Here is a 24,432-nt window from a genome sequence, read left to right as displayed (position 1 = left end):
ACTTGTCCTCTTCTGTGCCTGTGTGAAAAAGAGAGATCATACAAATATTAGTACATTTTTAAGTTTTCCAAAACAAAAAAAATTAAACAGTTTTATCTCAATGACCTGAAGGAACATGTGGAGCCGCAAAGTCTGGCATGTCTGTGTCCATGTTGGACACGCCAAAAACCTCCTCTTCCTGCACACACCCCTGTGCCAGCTCCTCCAAATCGGTCAGCTCCAGTGACACAGGGGTTGGCCCACCACCTGTCCCCCCTGCATGCCTAGCCCTATCAGCCAACTTTTGCTTTAGCTGATATTTTAAGTCACTCCATCTGCTGGTAAAAAAAGTAATTTTCGATTTGAAATGTTCCTCAACATTTTGGGACTTAGGTGAGAGCATTTACGTACCGGCGTTTAACCTTGGTTGAACGGACAAAGTCACCAACCCCATTGACAGCACTGGCTATATCCTCCCACAGTTTCCATCTCTGGCTTGCACCCATATTTCGTGGCACCTGTGCCAGGTTGTCAATACAGATTTGCACCAAAACCTCCATCTCCTTTCTTGTGAATTGCGGCTGCCTTTTTCTTTTAGTCCTGGCCTGGGTACTAGGCCCCGCAGCCTCCTCATTGTCAGTCTCCACACCTTAAAAAAAATAATTATTATTTTGTAATTTCTACTTTTTTTTTAGTTTTTTTGGGTTGCTGACTTTCATTTTGGAGCTACTTACTTTGTTGTCCAAGATTTTGGCTTTGCTGCTGTTCTGTGGACATGATTCAATCCTTGAATTCAGCAGACCCATTGTGTGCTCTCGTGACGTTTTTATAGATGCATGTGCATTATACGGGCGCATCTATTGAGCATCATTGATTGAGCGGGAAAGTTAGGTCTATTTAAGGCTTTTTTGAGGCCTTGTTTTGGGGTGGGTTGATAGAAGTGGTTGGTGGATGTTGGAGGTGCGGAGTTGTTTGTGAAGGTGTTGTCGAGAGTTGCTGAGAGTTATCGAGTGTTTTTTTTTTTTCGCATTTTTTCATTTTTCTAATAAGCCTTTTTTTGGGGTTTTGAGGTAAGTTTGGTGGTTCGCTTTTTTTCTACTTTTTTATTGTAAAAAAAAAAATTATTATTTTTTTTATATATTTTTTTTTATATTTCTTTTTTTTGTTTTTTACATTTTATCTCCTTTCGTCTGGTGGACTGCATTTCGGGTTTCGGGATCGTCTTTGTACGGTAAGTGTTTATTGAGATACAGTAGACCCTGTTTATTGTTAACATTTATCATGTTTTTTTAAGGGATCTCATTATGCATTATTTTTTTATTTTTGCCCAAATGATTATTTGGCCATCAAAAATGCAAAATGTCTGGCATATATTTTGCACAGCTCCTGTCTGTGGCATTAGCGTACCATTTAGCGGTATTTTTTGCCCTGTATTGCATATATTTTGCACAGCTCCTGTCTGGCGTTAGTGTACCATTTAGCGGTATTTTTTGCCCTCTATTGCGTATAGTTTGCACAGCTTCTGTCTGTGGCGTTAGCATACATTGAATTAATATAATAAAATCAGACACTAACAACATCTGTGTAGTGCATGCATTCTTTATATTTTGGCCTTAGGCTTTTTTTTAATTTTTTGAGTTTTTATTTATGTTAAATCTAATTCGTAGGTTTTCTTCAAGATGTCACTACCTAACCCTGTAAGATTATTCTTAATGTGTCAAAAAGATAAGTATATTTTCTTGTTTTTAAATATTAGAAAATTAACTACATTGTCTAACATTTCAGATTGATGTTGGGCGAATTATAGTGGCAATGGTCCACGACCCCGACCAACCTGAACATCCTCCTAGGCATAGGCATCGTAGGCGTGCAAGGCCCCAGATATTTAGAACACGTGTCACCCTTTTTGGAATGCCTGATGATGTGGTATTACGGTGGTATCGCCTACCACCCCAAATCATCCTAGACACTCTTTCATTAATAGAGAGTGATCCTGAAAGGCAAATTAACAATCCAACAGCAATACCACCACTTACGCAGTTAATGTCGGTGTTACATTTTTGCGCCTCAGGATCCTTCCAGACCACGGTTGGGATTGTTGCAGGCATTTCACAATCCTCCTTTTCAAGGATCCTGAGGGCGGTCATGGATGCACTGTTTAAGCACCTACATCATTTTATTAATATGCCATTGAATATGGGTTCCCTTAATGTGGTAAAGCAGAAATTTTACCAAATTGCAGGCTTCCCACATATCATAGGGGTTGTGGACGGCACTCACATACCACTTCAGCCTCCAGCAGCGGTGGAGGCCATATTTAGGAACCGCAAGCATTTCCATTCGATGAATGTAATGGTGGTATGTGATGCCTCCCTCCAGATCCTGTCCCTGATTGCCAAATATCCAGGAAGTGCACATGATTCATTTGTCATCCGGCAATCAGGGCTTTGGCACAAATTAAACAACCTACAAGCTGGTGACGCATGGCTTCTGGGTAAGTGGTACCCCTAATATTTTAAGCAAACACTGTTGACTTAGAAATGGTACTGAATGCTTGTTTTGTTTCACAGGAGACAGTGGTTACCCTTGCACGCCCTGGTTGCTCACTCCTTATTTGGTTCCACACCAGGGCCACAAACTCAATATAATTCCGCAATTACTGCCACCAGGCAGGTGGTGGAGCGTTGTATCAGCCTTTTAAAAGGCCGATTTCGATGCCTCCACAGCTCTGGTTGCAACCTCATGTATTTGCCGGCTATGGTTTCCAAAATTGTGGTCCTGTGTGGGATATTTCACAACATCGCCATAATGAGTGGTGTCCCAATGCAGCCAGAGGATGCCTTGCCTGAGGATGGCCCCCCCGAGGTTGGTCGGAGGAGAGTGTCAGGGGGGGCCATACGTGATGATGTAGTTTCCCACTTTTTCAGGTATTTGAATTTCCTTGGTTTTACATTTGTTGACATTGTGAAGACTGAAAATTATGTGTGTTTACTATCCTGTTTTGCATTTTAACCTTTTTTTTTTTTATGCAAAATCCAAACAACAACCTTCTTACTTCCTGAAAATGCTCGCCTGTGACATTAATGACTCCAAAATGACCTTTACACCTGGACAAATGTGTTTCTTACCTGATTTTGGGACAACATGTTGGCATGCACCATCTTCAAGCAGTTCTTGATTTTTTGTTTCCATTCTTTATGTGTATTTGCTTTTTATTGTGTGATATTTTATAATAAACTACTTTTAAAATTATTTGTTTTTTTTTACATGAAAAACCAGCAAATGGACATTACCTTTTAACTTAATTTTGTTTTTGTTTTTTTAATTTATTTTTGGGGTTGATAAAAAATTAAAAAACAACATAACAATTAACAACATGTTTGCATAGTGGGCCTACCTTTTCTCATTTTTTTTAACTTTTGGGAGTTGCAGGGATATTTTGGATTAACTAAAATTATTATATAAGTTATTTTTCTAAAAACATTATGGATTTAATGACAATTGGACCAATTTTGGAATGTAAAAATATGTATTTAAAGTCTAGGAAAACACTTTTTTTTGGTGAAAAGTTGAACTTTTAAATATTACATACTCCCTGAATTTGGTATGCCACATTGTTTGCATTTTCCTATGCAAATTCCATAAACCCAAATGTTTACACCATAAAAATAAATAAAAATGACCTTGTGAGCTAATTTTGGAGTCAATAAATGAGATTGGTTTAAACAAAAGCTTTTATTAACAAAAGAGAATAACTCAAAAAATTAATGTCGCAGAAAGACAATCAAATGGTCCATTGCGACCAGGAGCTGCACCAAATGTCCTCTCATTGCCAATATCTGGCCCAAAATGGCTTGATCCCGCATCCTTGTGTCTGTAGAAAGACAAATATGTTTTTAAATTAAATATGATTTGTAAAACAAATACATACAAGAAAAACAGGATTATTTACACTTAAATAAAGTTTAAATACCATGCTAATTTTGATGCAAAACTATAGTGTTAACAAAAATTAGCAAAAATTACCAATTGGCACAAAAACAAAAAAACATGGACATGAGAAGAGTGGTTTGAACAATCACTTTGGGAACTTAAATAATCCTTACATCATTTGTATATTGATTTTAGTGTATAAATTTTAAACATCACAATGAAACTTGTATTCGGCTCTGGCATATGTGGGTTTTTTTTAATTTTTGAAACAGGAATAAATAAGACAAAAAAAAAAATTTTTTACAAAGAAAAAAAAAACAATTTAAAAAATAAAAAAAGAATTAAAAATTTTGGAGCTCAATTTTCCAAAAAACACCACCCAAAAAACATGGACTGCCCTTAGATTGTAAGCAGGGATACAACAGTGTATGGATATAGGGCACATTTTAACACAAAAATTGAAAACATCACAAAAAAAATACCTGCAGGTTGAGGGCCAGGTTGGCCCAGATCCTCTTCCTCCGAAGTGGGCCAGTGGATGGGTGAAGATGGGGGAGAAATGTCCGTGGGGGATAAAGGGGAGGGGTTGGATTGAGGAGTGGGTGCTTCGGTGGAGGGTGTGGGAATGTGGATGGATAGGACAGGGGAGGGAGGGGTTATTTGTATTTGGGGAGCAGGAGAGGGAGTGGAAATAGGGATGAGCAGGTCAGGGGAGGGTGGGGAAATTTGGGAGGAGTGGGCAGGGGAGGAGATGGTAGGAGTTGGGGAGAGGGGTCGGGCAGGCCTCCGTCTATGTCTCAGGATCCGCTCCTGACCTAAATGATGTATAGTTTGTAATATTAGCAAATATGTATACCCAAAAAGATTTTAAAGCTAAAACATGAAACAAAAAGAAAATATTAATCGTGAGAAAAAAAAAAAGGTCTAATTTAGGCCTAAAAAAACGCATACTGCACACATGCACACGCATTAATGCAAATTTACATTAGCAAAGACAAAAAGTAACAACAGATTGTCAGAGATATATAAACATTCAAATATCCACTTACGCCGACGGATCCTCATCCGAAGATGCGCAAGGAGGTGTGGGGACCAGCGTCGTAAACCGGACCACCGGCGTTCTAATTGGCCAATGGTCCGCCGAAAGCCCATGGCCCGCAGCCTGCGCCGCAGCTCCACGTACGCGCGGCGCTTGCGTTGGTTGGTGGTGGGGGGCGGCATGTCCGTTATACGGCGATCAATTATTTCCGTCAGCACCAGTAGCTCCCGCCGTGTGAAAGCACTGGCTCTCATGATGGCAATGGGTTTTTTTTTACACAAATCAGTTTTATTACAGGGACCCCTAAATTTTGATTGGCTAATGTACTTTCATAAATAATATTAAGAATTCTATTGGTTAATGTGTGAGTCATGTGAACAACCCCTAAAAATTTATTGTGACTTATGATTGGCTTGCTGCATTTGGATGCGTTAGCAACTGGAAATAAAACAATTTCATAATTATAAACCAAAATAAAAGCTAAGAAAAAATAAAAGAAACTGCCTTTGGATGGAAAAAAAACAAGTTTCCCGTTAAAAGCGGACGGATTCTACGGACCAAAATGAACACAAAACAAACACTAAAGTTTATTGACATTCAAATAAAAAACAAGATTGAAAACTTTCGAGCAACAATTAAGTCAATTAAGGTAATGATTGCCACCAATCGATTCACGGATGTTTAACGAAGGAAAAACAAGGCAATCGACAAATGACAGGCCTACTTCCGGTTGTACTTGTGCGAGCGAACACTTCATCCAAAAACGAGTAGTGCGCTCGCTATTTCGGACGCTCGTTAGCTAGAGGAGGGGTTGTGGAAATATGGGGCGGAAGACTCGCTACGAGCAACCACTCGTGCGAGCGCTTGGTTTGACATTTGGACGGACGTACCTACTGCGGGCGAACGGCTGATAGCATCCGGCTCTGACTCAGGCCCACTGTTTGTGCGCATACCAGATCCCTATTGCATGAACAGCGACTCTCCATATAGACTGTACAGGAACAGGTATTTTTCTATCTTTCACTGTGTCCCCTGAGAGGTAGTGGGGTTAATCCCACCAAGGGAATCATTCCCCCATATCTCTATTTAGGAGACACAGCTTTTCCCTCTTAGTACCTCTATTTGGGTTTCTTTTTCTGAGTATTCACTGCCAAGTGCAAATGCTCAGTCAGAACCAGGAGATTCCGCTTCCTCTTTATTTCATACCTATTAAATCATTTTTAGGAGAATATCTATAGGATGTATGTTTACCAATGGATGGTTATTATCATTAATATTTGGAGAGGTTATATGCTGCTATGTGGAATGAATAATTTATTTTTCTTATTTTTTAGATACTGATATTTGGTTAAATATCTTCACCCAGTTTTTAGGTTGAACTTTCTCCTCATTTATACAGCTGTACACCTATTATCCTATCTCTACTATATAAACTTACTTTCTATAATCTCATCAGTCCCGTATCTTGGGACTGACAGCAGATGCAGGGAAAACTTTGTTTTCATACACATTGGGATAAGAGACTCTCATCACTTATTCTCTGCCGACGGGCAAATAACCGACAGTAGATCTCTATTCTGAACAAAACGTGTATGCTTTTCAGTACTGACTATATACAACTAGTACAAATCAAACTCAGACACCTGCTGAACATATACTCCTCCCCTTTTTCCTGAGGATCAGCAGTTAGCCTATGATGATACACTTGTTGAATATGTACCAGAGTATGCACATAATGTCATATTTATGTTCTGATGGTATTTCTTTATATAATAATTAACTATATCTCCTGACGTGTTACCTATTTTATATAAAGACGGGCACCAATACTAATCTGTAGACACTACAATAGATGTACCCATTTATGTTTTTGTGTTTATTTTTTTGGGCCGCTGATCGAAACACAGAATACGAATAATTAGCATTACCTAACAAAGTCATTCAGTTCCCATGCTTTGTTTCACATGTGTGAATACATTTATTGGAACTAGTGTTTGAGATAAGGATTGTTAGAGATACACTGTTACAGTTCTGTTCATGAGTAATGATGGATCACAATATACAGTCAGGTCCATAAATATTGGGACATTGACAGAATTTTCATATTTTGGCCTCTATTCACCATCACGATGGCTTTGAAATGAAACAAACAAGATGTGATTTAACTGCACACTTTCAGATTTAATTTGAGGGTAATTATATCCAAATCAGGTGAACGGTGTAGGAATTACAACGGTTTCTATATGTGCCTCCCACTTTTTAAGGGGCCAAAAGTAATTTGACAAGCTAAACAATCCTAAATCTAACTTTCACTTTGTAATACTTTGTTGCAAATCCTTTGCAGGCAATTACAGCCTGAAGTCTGGAACGCATAGAGATCACCAGACGCTGGGTTTCATCCCTGGTGATGCTCTGCCAGGCCTCTACTGCAAATGTCTTCAGTTCCTGCTTGTTCTTGGGGCATTTTCCCTTCAGTTTTGTCTTCATCAAGTGAAATGCATGCTCAATCAGATTCAGGTCAGGGGATTGACTTGGCCATTGCATAACATTCCACTTTTTAGCCTTAAAAAACTCATTGGTTGCTTTTGCAGTATTCTTTGGGTCATTGTCCATCTGCACTGTGAAGCGCCGTCCAATGAGTTCTGAAGCATTTGACTGAATATGAGCATATAATATTGCCCGAAACACTTCAGAATTCATTCAGCTGCTTTTGTCAACAGTCACATCATCAATAACTACAAGGGAACCAGTTCCATTGGCAGCCATACATGCCCACGCCATGACACTACCACCACCATGCTTCACTGATGAGGTGGTATGTTTTGGATCATGAGCAGTTCCTTTCCTTCTCCATAATCTTCTCTTCCCATCACTCTGGTATAAGTTGATCTTTGTCTCATCTGTCCATAGGATGTTGTTCCAGAACTGTAATGGCTTTTTTAGATGTTGTTTGGCAAACTCTAATCTGGTCTTCCTTTTTTTGTGGCTCACCAATGGTTTACATCTTGTGGTGAGCCCTCTATATTCACTCTTGTGAAGTCTTCTCTTGATTTTTGACTTTGACATATACATCTACCTCCTGGAGAGTGTTCTTGATTTGGCCAACTGTTGTGAAGGGGTTTTTCTTCACCAGGAAAAAAAATATTTTGTCATCCACCACAGTTGTTTTCCGTGGTCTTCCGGGTCTTTTGGTGTTGCTGAGCTCTCCGATGTGTCCTTTCTTTTTAAGAATGTTCCAAACAGTTGATTTGGCAACACCTAATGTTTTTGCTATCTCTCTGATGGGTTTGTTTTGATTTTTCAGCCTAATGATGGCTTGCTTCACTGATAGTGACAGCTCTTTGGATCTCATATTGAGAGTTGACAGCAACTGATTCCAAATGCAAATATCACACCTAGAATCAACTCCAGACCTTTTACCTGCTTAATTGATAATGACGAGGGAATAGCCCACACCTGTCCATGAAATAGCTTTTGAGTTGATAGTCCCATTACTTTTGGCCCCTTAAAAAGTGGGAGGCACATATTGAAACTGTTGTAATTCCTACACCGTTCACCCGATTTAGATGTAATTACCCTCAAATTAAATCTGAAAGTCTGCAGTTAAAGCACATCTTGTTTGTTTCATTTCAAAACCATTGTGGTGGTGAATAGAGGCCAAAATCTGAAAATTCTATCAATGTCCCAATATTTATGGACATGACTGTATGATCTTTATTTACTATATCTTTTATTTGTTTGTCTCTTATTATATCCATTTGGATTTTCTCTATTTTATTAGCAGATGTATTAAAAGCTAAGTTTTAGTTTGATAAGATTACACATTGTAATGTGAGTGTCCCCAAAAAAGGAGTCCTCTTTCCCTCTTTTCTCTTATATTGTACTTTATGACTCTTGGGGAGCACCGCCGAACACCAAAGGATCACCCATTTATGTGGAATAGAATATACTATCCATGATTGATACTTCTGATACATTTCGGTTTTATAGTTTGATCACACTAATTAATGTTGTGAGTATACCTGTGCACTGACCTCCCTCTCCTGTCTTGAGGGCCTATTTATGAACAAGCACAAATACCAGCTGCAATTTTCGTTCAGTATCACTGTGATACAAACGAAAAAGCCATTAGTATTTAATACTTAACTCTCCGGCGAGATCCCACAAAATCCTCCTCGGCGGGGTCCTTCCCTCACCTGCTGGCAGCCTAATGCTGCCAGCGCTGGTGTAATATGCATGCGTGATGGCCCTTCTGTGCATGAAAGGGGGACCCGGCAGTGACTGGAAGACTTCGGTAAAGCCGGAAAGGCACAGCTGGTTCTCCATTGAAAATGGCGAGAGCGATGTTTGACAAACAGCGGTAAATAGGTTATGCTTCATTGTTAAATGGGGGCCTGACTCGGCACTGCTAGTACGCCTGCATGAACTAAAGTTCACTCAGGCGCACAAAGCCACCGCGGTAGGAGTCGGACAGGGACAGAGGGATCCGAAAGGATTCCTCTTCGCAATCTGGGATTCTTTCCCATTGGGTAGGAGCAGAGGGCCTGATTCAGACCCGGACGCAAGTGCTCTTCACATGTTTTCAATCTTATTTTTTTTTCAATTTCAATAAACTTTATTCTTGTCAGCGTGTGTCATTTTTCCCGCAGAATACGTACGGTTTCACCAATGGTTTACTTTATCAAAATTACTTCTTTTTACGATGGATACTATTGTTTTCCTGTGTTTGTGATAGGCATATTTTAGTGTTTTAATTTGTTTATTTAAATTAGCTTACGCATGTCACTGCATGAAGCCTATCATAACTCACATTATATTTTTGAGCCTCTAGGACACATGACTCATACAATAACCAATAGAATGGTTCCTGTTAATTTACAAAGTACATTAGCCAATCAAATTTTTTCTATGGCCTTTATTAAAACTGTTTTGTGTAAAAAAAATCATTGCCATCATGAGAGCCTCCGCATTTACTAGGCGGGAGCTATTGGTCCTCACCGAGGTGATGGACCGGCGGGTTACAAGCCAGCCTCCCCCATCACCAACCGCCTGAAGCGTATGGCCTACGCGGAGGTTCGCCACCGCCTGCGCTCCTTCGGCTGTCTCCGAAATTTCGGGCAGTTAGAGCGCAGGTGGTCGGATCTGCGCTGCCGCACGCCACACCTGCTGGCATGTTTGCGGATGCAGATAGACACAAGTAAGTGTTTATTTTTATTTTGTGGTCTTTTTTTGCGTCCCTACCTGCGTGTGCATGTTTCCAGTTGTTGTACTATTTTCTCATTTTTAGTGTGGTACATTTGTTCCCAAACCCCCCCCCAATAAAAACCTAAACATTTTTCATCCATCATTTAGGGGCTGAGCGCAGACTCCGGCATAGACTTCGAAGGAGACGACGGGCTCGTCCCCTATCACCCACTCCCAGCCAAAACACCTCTCCCCAACCTTCCCCCAATTCCCCCTCCACCCCAGACTGGCCAGTACCTGAGGCCCCTCCCTCTCCCAATTTTCCAAACCCGCAAAATTCAACCTCCCCCCTCTCTTTTCTTCACCCTCCCCCCCCCTCTCTTTTTTTCACCCTCCTCCATGAGCCAAATCTCCCCTCCTTCTTTGGACCAGCACTGGCCCACCTCAGAAGAGGAGAATGTAGGGGCTCCAAGAGCCGGAATACAGATGACCGGTATGTTTCCCTTTTAAACTATGTTTGTTTTTGCTTTTTTGGGTGATGTTGTCCTTTTGCCTGTGCATTTCTAAATGTTTCATTATTTTCAATTTTTGGTAAAAAAAAAAATTCTAGAAATGTCTTGGATGTTTACCACTGACACATATCAAAACACTCATACTTTTGTATTTCTTGTTTACCGTACCAACAAATGTATTTTTTTGGCATACTTTGCCCTTTTTTGGGTTGGCTTTTTGTGTGTACATTTTTTAGTTTGTATTTCTCCCATCTTTGCATTTGCCAGTACTTTTTGTTTTTGTCAAATAAACTGTATCTTTGTTTAAACTATAGTCTTATTATTATTTTTTTTTTAAAAAACATCTAATATAAGGTGTCATTTTATTAATCCACACATTTTTTATTTCCCACAGAGGACCAAAGGAGGCTGCAATCAATGCAGGCAGGATTGCAAGCCTTGCTGGCACATCTAATTGCCATGCTTGTGGTCCTTGACCACATATCGGCGGACCTTCGTCGTTAATTGTTTTTTTTGTTTTCACCCACAAATAATGTGTGTTCAATTAAAATTGCATTGTATTTTAACAAGTCTCATTCCTTGTCTGTAAATATTACATTGTTTAACCTTCCCTAAGTCGACTATTTGAGCATGTTTTTTAAAGTAAGGTAAATTAGATTTGACAAAGCACTAGTAAGTATGAAAGCTGGCACATTAAACACCTAACAATATCAATAGGTTTGTAGAAATACCAGCATTTTTTTTGCTACCTTTGGGTGGGTAATGTAAATATAAATTCAAACCTGCTTAGGCCTAGTTTAGAAGACATACTGTTTCACCATAATACCTTTGGTGTTTGTTTTTAGCCACAAAGCCTGTTAAAATACTTAACAATTTAAACCATTACAGGATTAGCCATTACGAAAATTTGTTTGTTTTGGCCCACGTTACACGTGCTTGTAGTTTACCAAGGAAAAGTTTTTTTAATGTCAAGCAAAAATTTATTACACACAAATAAAAAACCAAAAGTGAATTGTGACAACTAATTCACACAGTGAAAACACACTACCAACAAAACCTACACACAAAACAAAAAAAAACAACAATCAAAAACTGGTGGAAGAAGTAGCAGGCCAACATGAATCCACAAATGAGGCGAGGAATTAATTGTTCCCGAAGTTATATCCAATGTGGCCACATGAAGACAATTTTGAGGATCAGGTAGTAGGCATCGTTTTTCCGTGGAATTTAAGGGAATACAAGAAAAAACAATGAAAAAAAAATTACAATTGCACATTACAATCTTACATGTCTACATTGTGTCATTTAACTAAATTTTCAACAATAATTACCTAAAATATCTGGCCACCACATCATCGCATATGACCCCCCCACATACTGACATCCGACCAACCTCGGGGGGGCCCTCCTCAGGCAAGGCCTCCTCTGGCTGCATTGGGACACCACTCCTTATGGTGATGTTGTGAAATATCCCACACAGGACCACAATTTTAGAAACCATAGCCGGCAAATACATGATTTCGCCACCAGAGCGGTGGAGGCATCTGAATCGGCCTTTTAAAAGGCCGATACAGCTCTCCACCACCTGCCTGATGGCTGTAAGTGCGGAATTAAACTCACTTTGTGGCCCTGGTGTGGGAGCCAAATAAGGAGTGAGCAGCCAGGGCGTGCTAGGGTAACCACTGTCTCCTGTGAATAGACAAATACAACAATCAGGACCATTGTGTAACAAGCTTTGCATTGGTTTCAACTGAAGGTGTCAACTTACCCAGAAGCCACGCATCACCAGCTTGTAGGTTGTCTAATTTGGGCCAAATCCCTGATTGCTGGATGACTAAGGAATCATGTGCACTCCCGGGGAATTTGGCATTCAGGGACAGGATCTGGAGGGAGGCATCACATACCACCATTACATTCAGGGAATGAAAGTGTTTTCGGTTCCTATAAATAGCCTCCAGCCTTGCTGGAGGCTGAAGTGGTATGTGAGTGCCATCCACAACCCCTATGATGTGTGGGAAGCCAGCTATTTGGTAAAAATTGGCCTTCGTCACACTAAGGGAACCCATATCCAATGGCATATTAATAAAATGATGGAGGTGTTTGAAAATGGCCTCCATCACTGCCCTCAGGATCCTTGAAAAGGAGGATTGGGAGATTCCGGCAACTATTCCCACCGTGGTTTGAAAGGATCCTGAGGCACAGAAATGTAACACCGACATTAATTGCGTAAGTGGTGGTATTGCTGTAGGACTGTTAATTTGCAGTTCAAGATCACTCTCTATTAGTGAGAGAGTGTCTAGGATGATTTGTGGAGGAAGACGGTATCGTCGTAAAACCTCATCATCAGGCATTCCAAAAAGGGTGACACATGTTCTATATATCTGGGGCCTTGCACGCCTACGAGGCCTACGCCCGGGACGAAGTTGAGGTTGGTCGGGTTCTGGAACCATGGCCAAGATAATACGACCAACATCAACCTGAAATGGTAAGCCAGGTAGTTATTTTCCAAAAATTTGAAAAGAAAAATATTCTTATCTTTTTTAAGAAATCCAAAGATGCTTACAGGCCGGGGTCTTGTCATGAGTAGAACAACCTACATTTCAAAAGTTGAAAATATATTTAGTTATTATTGGGCAAACTTGGATTGTGATCACATTTTTTAGGCCTAAAAAAAGAGAAGGTAGCACACATTAGTTTGGGAAAACACACGCTACATTTAGTGGTCAAACATAATTTTACACTGAAATAATAAAAACACATTAGTGCGCAAAATAGTACGCATTTTTTACAGTTAAAACAAGACACATGAGTTCGTTAAATATTACGCTATTTTTACAGTTCAATAAGGAGACAGTGTGCAAAATAGTACGCATTTTGTACAGTTAAAACAAGACACATGAGTTTGTTAAATATTACGCTACTTTTACAGTTCAATAAGGAGACATTAGTGCGCTAAATAGTACGCATTTTTTACAGTTAAAACAAGACACATGAGTTCGTTAAATATTACGCTACTTTTACAGTTCAATAAGGAGACATTAGTGCGCAAAATAGTACGCATTTTTTACAGTTAAAACAAGGCACATGAGTTCGTTAAATATTATGCTACTTTTACAGTTCAATAAGGAGACATTAGTGCGCTAAATAGTACGCATTTTTACAGTTAAAACAAGACACATGAGTTCGTTAAATATTACGCTACTTTTACAGTTCAATAAGGAGACATTAGTGCGCTAAATAGTACGTTCAGTTAAAAATAAAAACAACTCAAACAATATTTCGCAAAGAGTACGCTATATTTAGTGGGAAGACATGATTGGTCCTCCAACCCAAAAAAAAACACTTAGCGAAACATAGGCAATGACCAACACATCGACATTGTAACTTCATGAAAATAAAAACACTTACCAAAAACAGACAAATAACCCAAAGTCCAGAAACGTCAAGGGGGCAAGGCCAAAATAACTGTTAAAAAAAAATAAAAATAAGGACTAACATTTTTTAAATATTTACTATTATTGTTTACGGTGGTTTTGAAAAAGACTTACTCAAAAACTCCAAAATAAAAAGGTAAACAATAAAAAAAAAGCGAACGTAAAAAAAATAAGTATGAAAAAAAAAAAAAAAATCACAATCGAAAACTCCAAACTCCGCACTAGAAAAACCGCACACAAACACCTCCTCCGTCAAACCTCCAACATTCCTCACCCGCCACCTCGACTCGAGTCACACCAAGCCATAAATAGTCTATTTTCCCGCTCAAATTACGGACGGACAATAGGAGCGCACAATCAATGATGCGGCCGAATAATGCTGATGCATGTATAAAAACGTCACTGAAAACCCCAATCGGTCTGCTGTAGTGAGACCTGAAACTCCAAAATGGCTACAGAGCAGCAAAGCACTGGCCAAGAGGCGCCAGGTAAGTATTTGTATTTTTTTCCCTAAAGGAATTTGTAGAACCAACATTTTAGGCACATTTTACATTAAAAATTTTATTTCCAAAAACCAAAAAGGTGTTGAGGATGTAATGGAAGAGGCTGCTGGCCCAGCAGGCCAAGAAAAGCCACCAAAAAAAAAACGCCAGCCACAATTCACAAGAACGGAGATGGAGGTTTTGGTCCAAATGTGCGTTGACACCCTGCCCCTGGCAGCAAGGAATATGGGTGCAAGCCAGAAATGGAAAATGTGGGATGACATAGCCAGTGCTGTCAATAGGGTTGGTGAGTTTGAACGAGCAACCCAGTTCGTCAAACGCTGGTACGTACAAACTACATTTTAATAAAAAGTGTTTACAGGTCCAAATACTGCAGGAATAATGCCAACTTTTTAACCCACAGATGGAGCGATTTCAAATATCGGCTGAAGCAAAAACTGGCTGATAGGACAAGGCATGCAGGGGGGACACCCCTGTGGCACTGGAGCTCACTGATTTGGAGGAGATTGCACAGGGGTGTGTGCAGGATGAGGAGGTGTTTGGCGTGTCGAACATGGATACTGACATGCCCGACTTTGCGGCTCCTCATGTTGCCTCAGGTAAATGTAGTAATGTTAATAACTCCGAAATGTGTTTTGGACAATATCTAGATTATAATGTTATTGTTTTCTCTTTTTTGTCACAGAGACACAGGTGGATGAGTCTGCTCCAGAGGGGAGCTTTGGCCGCAGAACTTCTGCTGGCTCTGCAGGGGAGGAACCAGTAGATCCGGCTGGGGACCCTGTGGAAGACAGTCCAGGGCAATCCCCCTCGCAGGCAGTGGCCCTCCTCACTGATCTCAATATTAAAACGAATCTGCACACTGAGATTCTGGTGAAGCTGGATGCCAGTCTGCTACGGGTGGCGCAGGCCCTGGAGCAAAGTGCTGCGGCCAATGTGACCATTGCTCAGGCCCTGGAGGCAAATACTGAGGCCAACATCCGGATTGCAAATGCCCTGGAGCAGCTAGTTCGCCAGCAGATGTTGGAGTCGGCCTCCCTTCCTGCCGGAACATCAGGATCCTCCACCTCTGGCACAACAACAGCCATCCCTCCAAATGTGCCTAGCCCTATGCCTAGTCCAGAGGCCCCAACATCTGCCTCTGGACAGGCCAGCCAAAGGACCTCCGGGACCCGTTCAGGCTCCCTCCCTACCCCGGCCAAACGGGCCAAAAGGCGATGACAGCACTGGCTAAATTTCCCACATTCCTTCTGTGTTTGCCCCATATTCCTTAATGGCCAAAACCTCCCTCTCCCTTCTTGTGAATTGTTTTTAAATTTTGTTTGTTTGTTTGTGGTTTGAAAATGCCACTTTTTTTGTTTGTGCATTTCTATAATTTTTTTTTTTTTTTTTTAGAGTTATCCATATTTTATTTTTGAAAAAAAAACTTAAAAAAAATTGTGTATCAAAATAAAAATAATTTGAAAAACTGAAAAAATCTATTGTTAATTAATTCAAAAACTGGTTAAAAGGTAATCCCACTAACAAAATTACAAACAATACAACGGAAATGTAAACATTATTATTTTTTTTTTTTAAAAACAAGGGTTAAAAAACATGTAGGAGTTTTAATTAACACTTATCTAAAAAAAAAAGGAAGATTGTTTTCTTGCCCCTAAAAAATGAAGAAAAACAACAAACCTGCGTACAATATTGTTGCCCTAAAAAAAGAAAAGAAAAGAAAGTTGGCAAAAACACGCAAAGGTAAAATACATTTGTAAGCTAATTGATTGTCTAACTGAGAAATTAGCAGCTGAGTAGTTCACCTGCGTACGTTTTTTTGCTAGTAACAAAAGGCTATTTGCTAAACACCTTACAAGCATTTTTGCAATTCTAAACTGATTGTTTTTGAGGCCTCAATTGATCAACCATCGATGAGCCGCGGGAGGAACGAAGAGACTATCGTCATTGTGGTAGAGAATACCAGACCACAAGCTATGCGAGCAGTTTGAATGGAAAGTTGATCAGACAGTGACGTAACACTTTTTCCGTTCACATTGGCCGTTCGCATCAGATAATGTATGTACGCCCAAAAAACGCCTCGCCACGCCTGTATTTTCACATCTCCACCCCTGTCACCGCCCCAAAATGACATTTGACATGTCACTTCCTGTTCGCTATTCGACGAACGACGGAAAAAATGATCGCAATCAGCCGTACGCACATGCACACTGTTACACCGACGCATGCGTGGTTTGACAACATCGGACCGCTACGAGCGCACAGCCGCGTACGAGCGGCTCTGAATGAGGGCCAGAGTGTGTGCCGTGTGCGGGAGCAAATAACATCTGAAGACGGCGAAAGCTCCTTCAGTCAAGCCCCAAAAATATTGTACCCATACACCCATATTTATAATATTTCTCTGGAGTCCCATGTCGGCACCGTGGCCATTTTCACAGTGTTTTGCGCATGCGCAGTAGACTCTTTGTACAGACTAGTGCCCAGAGTCTACTGCTGTGGTGCTGCGCTCACTGTGCTGCCGGCCGCTGGAGAGAGAGGAGGGGTCCTGGACGGAGACTGAACACAGAATTGGCCAAATCATGCATAATATCGTCTAGTGTGTAGGCACCCTAAGACAGGTTAAATGTCGACATCCAATATATAGACAAGTCATAATGTCAACAGATATATATTATTATGTCGGCAGTCCCACTACTAAACATTGTTGTTCGATAAAAACAATGGTTATTGATAGAACATTGATGATCGATGAAACACTGATGATCGAAATAATCAAAACAGGCCATCAATTTTAATTGATTATTGTAGAACTTTTCTGTGTGTTCAGCTCTGTGTTTCATAACATTGATTATCGACAACAACAGAACTAAAAAAGTACATGGAAATCGATCATCGATAGAAAACCATTGCTTATTTTAATCACTAATGATTGGTATCAATGATCATTGGGGAGAATGAGGCATGGGTGCCATAGATGTTCAATACTATCAAACATTCGATTTTAGTTTCAGATTTTATAGGGTTATATGCACATGTCCGATATTAATGAAAGTAGGAAGTTTTTTGTATTTTTTTGTGAATGCTCAGATAGCTGATTTCAATCTGTCCATTGTTTATTTGTTGTGCTACTATTAACATGATTATTTAACTTGTGGCAATATTGTTAATAATCTCATTGTTATAGATTAATAAAATAAGATTATTTGTTTCTTGGAACACTGTTTATTAATAAGTAGTAAACACAGTATATTTCACTAGGTATTGAGATGCTGTGTGTACATGACTTTATTGTGAAGTTTTTTAGGTTTGTTATGAATGGTCAGATAGCTGATTTCAAGTTGTCCATTGTTTGCTTATCTGTTTCCAGTGTTTTCTGCAAGTTTATTAAATAAATAAATATATACAGTATATATTATTATTATTGTGTATTTCCTTGTGATCTAATTTTCTTACATTACTGTAAATGAATGGGGTGTGGTATGGGGATGTAGTTGGCATCCCGGCGTGCGGGATACCGACAGTCCTAATAAGGGCGCCGAAATCCCGACAGGTTGGGATCCCAACACCAGTATCCCGACCGCTGGCATCCCGAAGGTAAGTATCTGGGTGCACGGGGAGGGTAGCGTTACCTAGCGGGGTTAGGGTTAGGCACAAGGGGGGGGGGTAGGGGGAGGGGAGGGGCAGGTTAGGTTTAGGCACTAGGGGGGAGGTTAGGTTTAGGCACCAGGGAGGGGGTGTTAGGTTTAGGGTGTGAAGAGGGGAAGGTTAGGTTTAGGCACTAGGTGGGGAATGTTAGGGTTAGGCACCAAGAAGAGTGGGTTAGGGTAGGGGTAGGGAAAATACTTACCATTCACTCCAATGCGTGTCAGAATTCTGCCTGTTGGGATGTTGCTATCGGTATTCTGACTAGCGGCATCCTGGGAGTGATTGGGTTAAATATAATAGCCTAGGAAATGTCACCATTCTAATCAAGCTTGCTCAGCCCATATAAGATAGCAAGAGATTACCCCATCCCCCCTATTCATTAGAAATTTGTGAAATAGCTCTAGATATGTTGAGACTGTATATCTCCGATGGTCTTTTTGGAAGCTGAGCTCCCTGATATTCAATAGAAGACTTGGCCCATGTGACAGGTAGATGAAGGTTCCAATGTGGTGTGTGGATGCGTGGGTTCAAATAAAGACCAATGGATTTGGACAAATTTGTCGTGTAACCAGAAATGGCTCCAAAATCCCCCAGCCTGTCCAAGATCAGCTCCAGAGTATCCTTGGGATTAGAAATATATAACAGTACATCGTCCGCGAAAGCTTATAGTTTAATTTCTGCCCCGCCTATCATGATCCCTTTAAATTCAGACCACGATTGCAGTAGACGAAATAACGGGTCAATAGACAAATTGAACAGGAGGGGGGACATCGGGCATCCCTGTCATGTACCCCTTTACATCTGCAAAGGGTCGCCACGCATCCCATTGACCAAAAGTGTTGTCATTGTTGTGAGTAGAAATATTGAATTAATTGGATGAATGTAGAACTAAAATTATGTCTTTCTAGAACTGAAAAAAGATGGGACCACGACACAGTGTCAAACGCCTTATGTGTGTCTGATTCTAATAGCATCCCCTCTGGATTATCACTTTGATATTGCGCAACAACTGCAGCTATAGCCATTCATATTGCACTCACCGAATGTCTGCCACGCACAAAACCCATCTGATTAGGTAAAAAATATAAATATCACCAAGTGTGTCCAGGAGGCGCTCCTAACAATACAAACAGAAGTCTCAGTTCAGTTCTCTCTGGGAATATCTGTTCCAACATGATCTTCTTATTCATTTATATCCAGAATAGTCACCTAAAAAAAAAAATGTGAATAATATTCTCATAGTGTAGTAATATAGGACCAATCACAATATATAACAAATAGTGATCGTGCTCAATTATCCAAAGTATTGGTCTACCATATGAAGTAGACAATCAGGCACTTTCACAGGTTGTCCTAAAGTACAGGCTGCAATCCCACACGGCGTCTTCAGAACTTTAGAATTCCATATTCATTCCACAAATATGTAAAGAATAAAAAAATCTCCAAATAGTGTAATGTTTTATTCAAATTACAACATAAGAGATAAAAAATAAATAAAAATGGTTGGACCCTTACCGAGTAAAAACCGTCTAAAACAAATTAAAACAAAAATAAATGCCAATATATGAAAAGAATCATGATCTAAAAACAGGGACCTTGATAACATAATAGTTTACAAAAACCACTTAAGTTCAAAGTCCCTGTTGAGATCAGAAGGTATCAGAGTTTAAAAATCAAAAATAAAATGCATTTAATTTTTGGCCAACAGTTGTGCAACATCATTCGATCTCATTCCCTTATTAACTTTTTTTAAGCCATAAAAATTACTTATGTGTGCGGTATTACAATTATGTACATTTTTAAAGTGCTGTGGCAGTGCATGTGTTTCAAGCCTGCGACGAATATTATGAAGATGTTCGCTTATTCAAACTTTTTATGGGCGTCTGGTTCTGTCAATATAGAATTTTTTGCACGAGCACTCTATTCCATATATAATATTATGTGAATGGCAGGTGATAAATTCATTAATTGTCACCTCTTCTTTTTTCTTTCCAAAATTATTAGGGATATGTATGCAGCCCATGCACAATCCATATCTGTGGAAATCAGTTATAAAATTGATACTAGTATTAGGGCTAGGGGCATGATAACTGTTAACCAATTTAGATTTTAGATTTGGGGCTTTTCTGAAAATACATACTGGAACATCAGGTAAATCATTGCCAATGATGGGGTCTCTTTTTAGCAGATTCCAGTGCTTTTTTAAAATCTTTTTAACTAAAATCTTTTTAACCTCTCTCTAATATATGGTCACTAAGGTTAAAAATCATCACTTTCTCATAATTTTTGCTTGATCTGTCTATTATTGGATCTGAACTTCCTTCTATAATTCTTGTTTCTTTATTCTTTTTATTCCTTTCGTTCTCTCTTTTTCTATTCTTTTTATCTTTATTTTTACTTTTATTTTTGGACTTCCTTCCTTTTTTACCCCCCCTAGTGCCCTTTGATCTATAGGGTACTAACAATATGGATTCCTTTCTCTCTTGTCTAAAAAAGCAGGTTAATAATTGTTGTTATCCAAAATAGAAAATCTATTGTAATTTCTATCTGGTATTCTTCTATTGACTCCTGATTGTTGTTGCAATCTTCCTATATTCCTGTTTGGATATTTATTATTATTCCTCCATTCCGGAGTTCTATGATCTTTATTGCCATTATAATGTGGTCTACGATAATTAAACCTTTTAGGAGATTTAGGATAATTCTCTCTAAATTTTCTAGAGTATGGATATCTTTTTGAATCAATTCTTATTGGTGACGCACAAGGAAAGGAGACTTCCTTTCTTTGATTATCTGATATAATATCATCAACAAAGTCAATCTCTTGCATTTTCTTAGAGTCCCCAATATCTTTTTTATCTCTGAAGAATTTGTGGCTCTTCAATGCTTTTTCAAGTCTTTTTATTTTTCTTTCAATTACCACCTCATGTTCCTTATATTCAGGTAAATCCTCAAAAGGAATAATGAGTTCTTTATATTCACTGATTTTTTTTTAATCTAATTCAATCAATGCTTTTCTCCTCGCCTCTATAATGAGCGACATTAATTCAAAGGAACAATTATTAATAATTGATTGCCATTTTCTTTGAAAATGGTCTGTTGTATTGGAAAAGCTGGCTGTTTTGTGGATTCTAAGTCCTTTTGGTATTAATTGATGTGCTAAATACTTCTCTAGTACCACCACTTCCCACCAGACCTTTGTCTCCTTAATAAGAGTATTTTCCAATTTGTGCATAACATTATCTAGATCTTCATCAATCAAATTAATTTCACTATTGTCTAATGAAAATAGGAAATCTAGTTTTTGTGTTCTTTATTCCCTTATTCTAAACATTATAATTGCTGTACAGTTAAATTCAATAGGTGAAATAAACTACTTGAAAAATTAGGTATGAAGATAACACGTGCGCACTGGCTGCCCCTTAGACTCCATCTGATGAGTTGTTAATAGATCTGGTAATATAGACTGTAATCGGTTAGCTATAATTTTAGATTAAATTTTAAAATCAGAATTTAAGAGCGAGATAGGGCGATAGGAATCAACTAAAAGTGGGTCTTTACCTGCTTTGGGTATAAGCGTAGTATAAGCCTATGTAAAAGAAGGAAATACAGGATGATCCATTAACATTTTATTATATGAATCCAAAAACGTAGGTGTCAATTCAGGTTGTAAGAATTTAAAATACATCCCAGTAAACCCGTCAGGTCCAGGAGACTTATTTGGTTTTAACCCTGAAATTACCGTTTGTATTTCTATAGCAGTAATATCAGATGAAAAAAGATTATTTTGTTCTTGTGTTAAAGAGAGAAGATTCGCTTCAGAAAGCATTTGTTCCTGTAGAGTATTATTTATCTCAAAGAATTGATATAAATGAGTATAAAATTCTTGGAATTTAGATAAAATGTCCTTTGTATGGGAATAAGTCCTATTCATAACAGGGTCTTTTATTGCTGTTATAAAAGAATATTTTTGCCATGGTTTTGACATCACTGACAACAATCTCAGTTTAGATTGAGCCTGTGATGTCAAAAAAGATTCCAAAAGTTTTTATTTTGTAAGTAAATACTCAACGTTTCATCAGATTCATGGGAGCTATAATGGTGAAAGGCCTCAGCTACCGTTGACTGGAGCATCATTTTGTTTGTTAGAATCCTTTTTGAGCTTTGGAACATACTGAATGACATGTCCCCTCATACCCGCCTTCGACGCCCCCCAGAAGAGGACCGGGTCCTCCCAATGTTTGTCCAGACCTTTCTATGCATTGGATTCCTTTGCCTCTCAGGATGCTTCCTTTGGGTGCCGGATTCTCCTCTCAGCACAAAAGCATCCCAACCCTTACAAGGACTGCTTTGGGACATCCCCAAGGTCAACCCTGTGGACCCCCTATGGACCCTGAAGAAAAAAATGAGAGATATGGTAAGAACTTACCCTTGTTATCTCTCTTTCTTCAAAGTCCATAGGGTCCACATGGCACCCGCCCTGACGCACCTGGCTTCATGTGGGCTGTGTTACTGGTCACCGGTTTCCCGTCTCCTTCTCAGTGAGTATGGTTCTTGAGTGTTCCAGTCTTCTCTCTCTTTCTTTCCTCCTCTGGCCTTTGTCTACTTACAAACTGAGGTGCCACTGGCTTGGGGGCGGGGTTATAGGGAGAGTGGACCCAGTGCATCCTGGGAGCTGAAAGCTTTAACTGCGTGGTGCCTGGATTTGGTTCCCAACCTATACCCCAAGGTCAACCCTGTGGACCCTATGGACTTCAAAGAAAGAGAGATAACAAGGGTAAGCTCTTACCTTATCTCTCATATTTATCTAGCTCTGGACCAAATAGTATGTGTCCCGAATAAGGAAGAGACTCCAGAGCCAATTTTGAGTATGAATCGCTTTCCAGGTTTAGAGCCAAACGATACGGTGGGCCACTACTGAAGAGGCAGATATCCTGGAGGCCAGAAGAGTCGTATCCATAGCTGCCTCACCTAAGTAGGAGACTGCATCCCTAATGTGAGATACATAGGAGAGTTGCTCCCTTGAAGCTTCAGGGGGAAGTGTTTCTTCTTGGGCCTCCGCCCAACTCTCAATGGCTTTCGCCACCCAGGTGGTAGCCCTAGCAGGACGAGTAATAGCTCCTGTAAGAGAATAGATAGATTTATGACAAGCTTCTATACGTCTATCTGTAGTCTCCTTCAAAGTGGTAGCAGTATGAATGGGTAACGTGGAATTTTTAACCAAGCGTGGCATTTTTAACCAAATGAGTTAAAGGAGAATCCACCACCGGGGGAAATTCCTACTTAGTGCAATCAATAGCTGGAAGAGGGTAAAAGGAACTGAACCATTTTGGAATTTGAAACCTTTTACCAGGCATATTCCATGCTTCACTCATGTGATCAGATAGCTGGTCTGATTGAGAGAACTCTAATAAAACTACATTTTGTTGTTTAAAAAGTGCATTCTTTTTCTTAGGAGCGGGTACATACTCTTCTATTTATAAACTGGATTTTACAGCTCTGACAAGAGCAGGTATATCTAGCTTAGAGGGTGGCTCCTCTTCTCCAGAGACGGAGTCAATGTGAGAGAGGTCTGCTTCTTCTGCCTCCCCAGATGATATGTCAGAATCAGATAACTGAGTGGACTGGGAGAATAACAGAGCACGTTTAGAAGGTAAAGTCTTTTCCCTTTGTAGCATTTGCTGCAAGGCTGTAGAGGTAGTAGCCAAACCATACTTACCGACATTTCTGCAGGGGGCTCCAGGAGGGGGCTGCTAGGTCTGTCCAGCAGGGAGGGTGTGGGTGGTTCAAGTAGGCGGAGCAAGGGTGTGCCATCGCGATTGCATCATAGTGGCCCTGCCCCCGCTTTATAATGCCAATATTACCGGTATTATATGGCAGGGCTACGATGACACGCGAATCGCGTCATCGCACCCCCGGACCGCCCACTTTTGTGGCGGGAGTGGGGGTTTGTGAGGTGTTGGCGGCCATTCCAGGGGACTTGCCTTGTCTTGCGGGGTGCCAGGAGCAGCACCCGATTATCGGGAAGCTCCTGGCAGTCCCGGGAGAATAGGCAAGTGTGAACCAAACTCTGTACTGAGGTAGACGGCATGTCTACCCATGGGGGAGGCAAAGGATTTGCAGGGAGTACCTGCTGTGGCCATCCTACAGGGGGAGCCCTGACGGGGACCGATCTCTGGGCCTGATTCAGACCCGCTCACAAG

General features: G+C 40.0%; 1 long non-coding RNA gene across 1 annotated transcript in view; it reads right to left on the bottom strand.

Annotated features, from left to right (window-relative positions):
• Window positions 1-3,754: 3,754 nt before the first annotated feature.
• LOC148526712 (uncharacterized) overlaps window positions 3,755-24,432 on the bottom strand; it is an 85,629-nt gene continuing 64,951 nt past the window's right edge. The window contains exons 6-7 of the long non-coding RNA XR_015878231.1: window positions 19,270-19,346; window positions 3,755-3,853 (exon numbers count right to left, since the gene is read on the bottom strand). This is a non-coding gene — a long non-coding RNA (uncharacterized LOC148526712). The remainder of the gene's footprint in view (window positions 3,854-19,269; window positions 19,347-24,432) is intronic.

This window comes from Taudactylus pleione, unplaced genomic scaffold (genome assembly GCF_031769625.1).
Source record: "Taudactylus pleione unplaced genomic scaffold, aTauple2 ptg000095l, whole genome shotgun sequence".
Taxonomy (NCBI): Eukaryota; Metazoa; Chordata; class Amphibia; order Anura; family Myobatrachidae; genus Taudactylus; species Taudactylus pleione.
The sequence above is the reverse complement of the archived record's forward strand: the minus strand, read 5'-3'. Positions and strand labels throughout refer to the sequence as shown.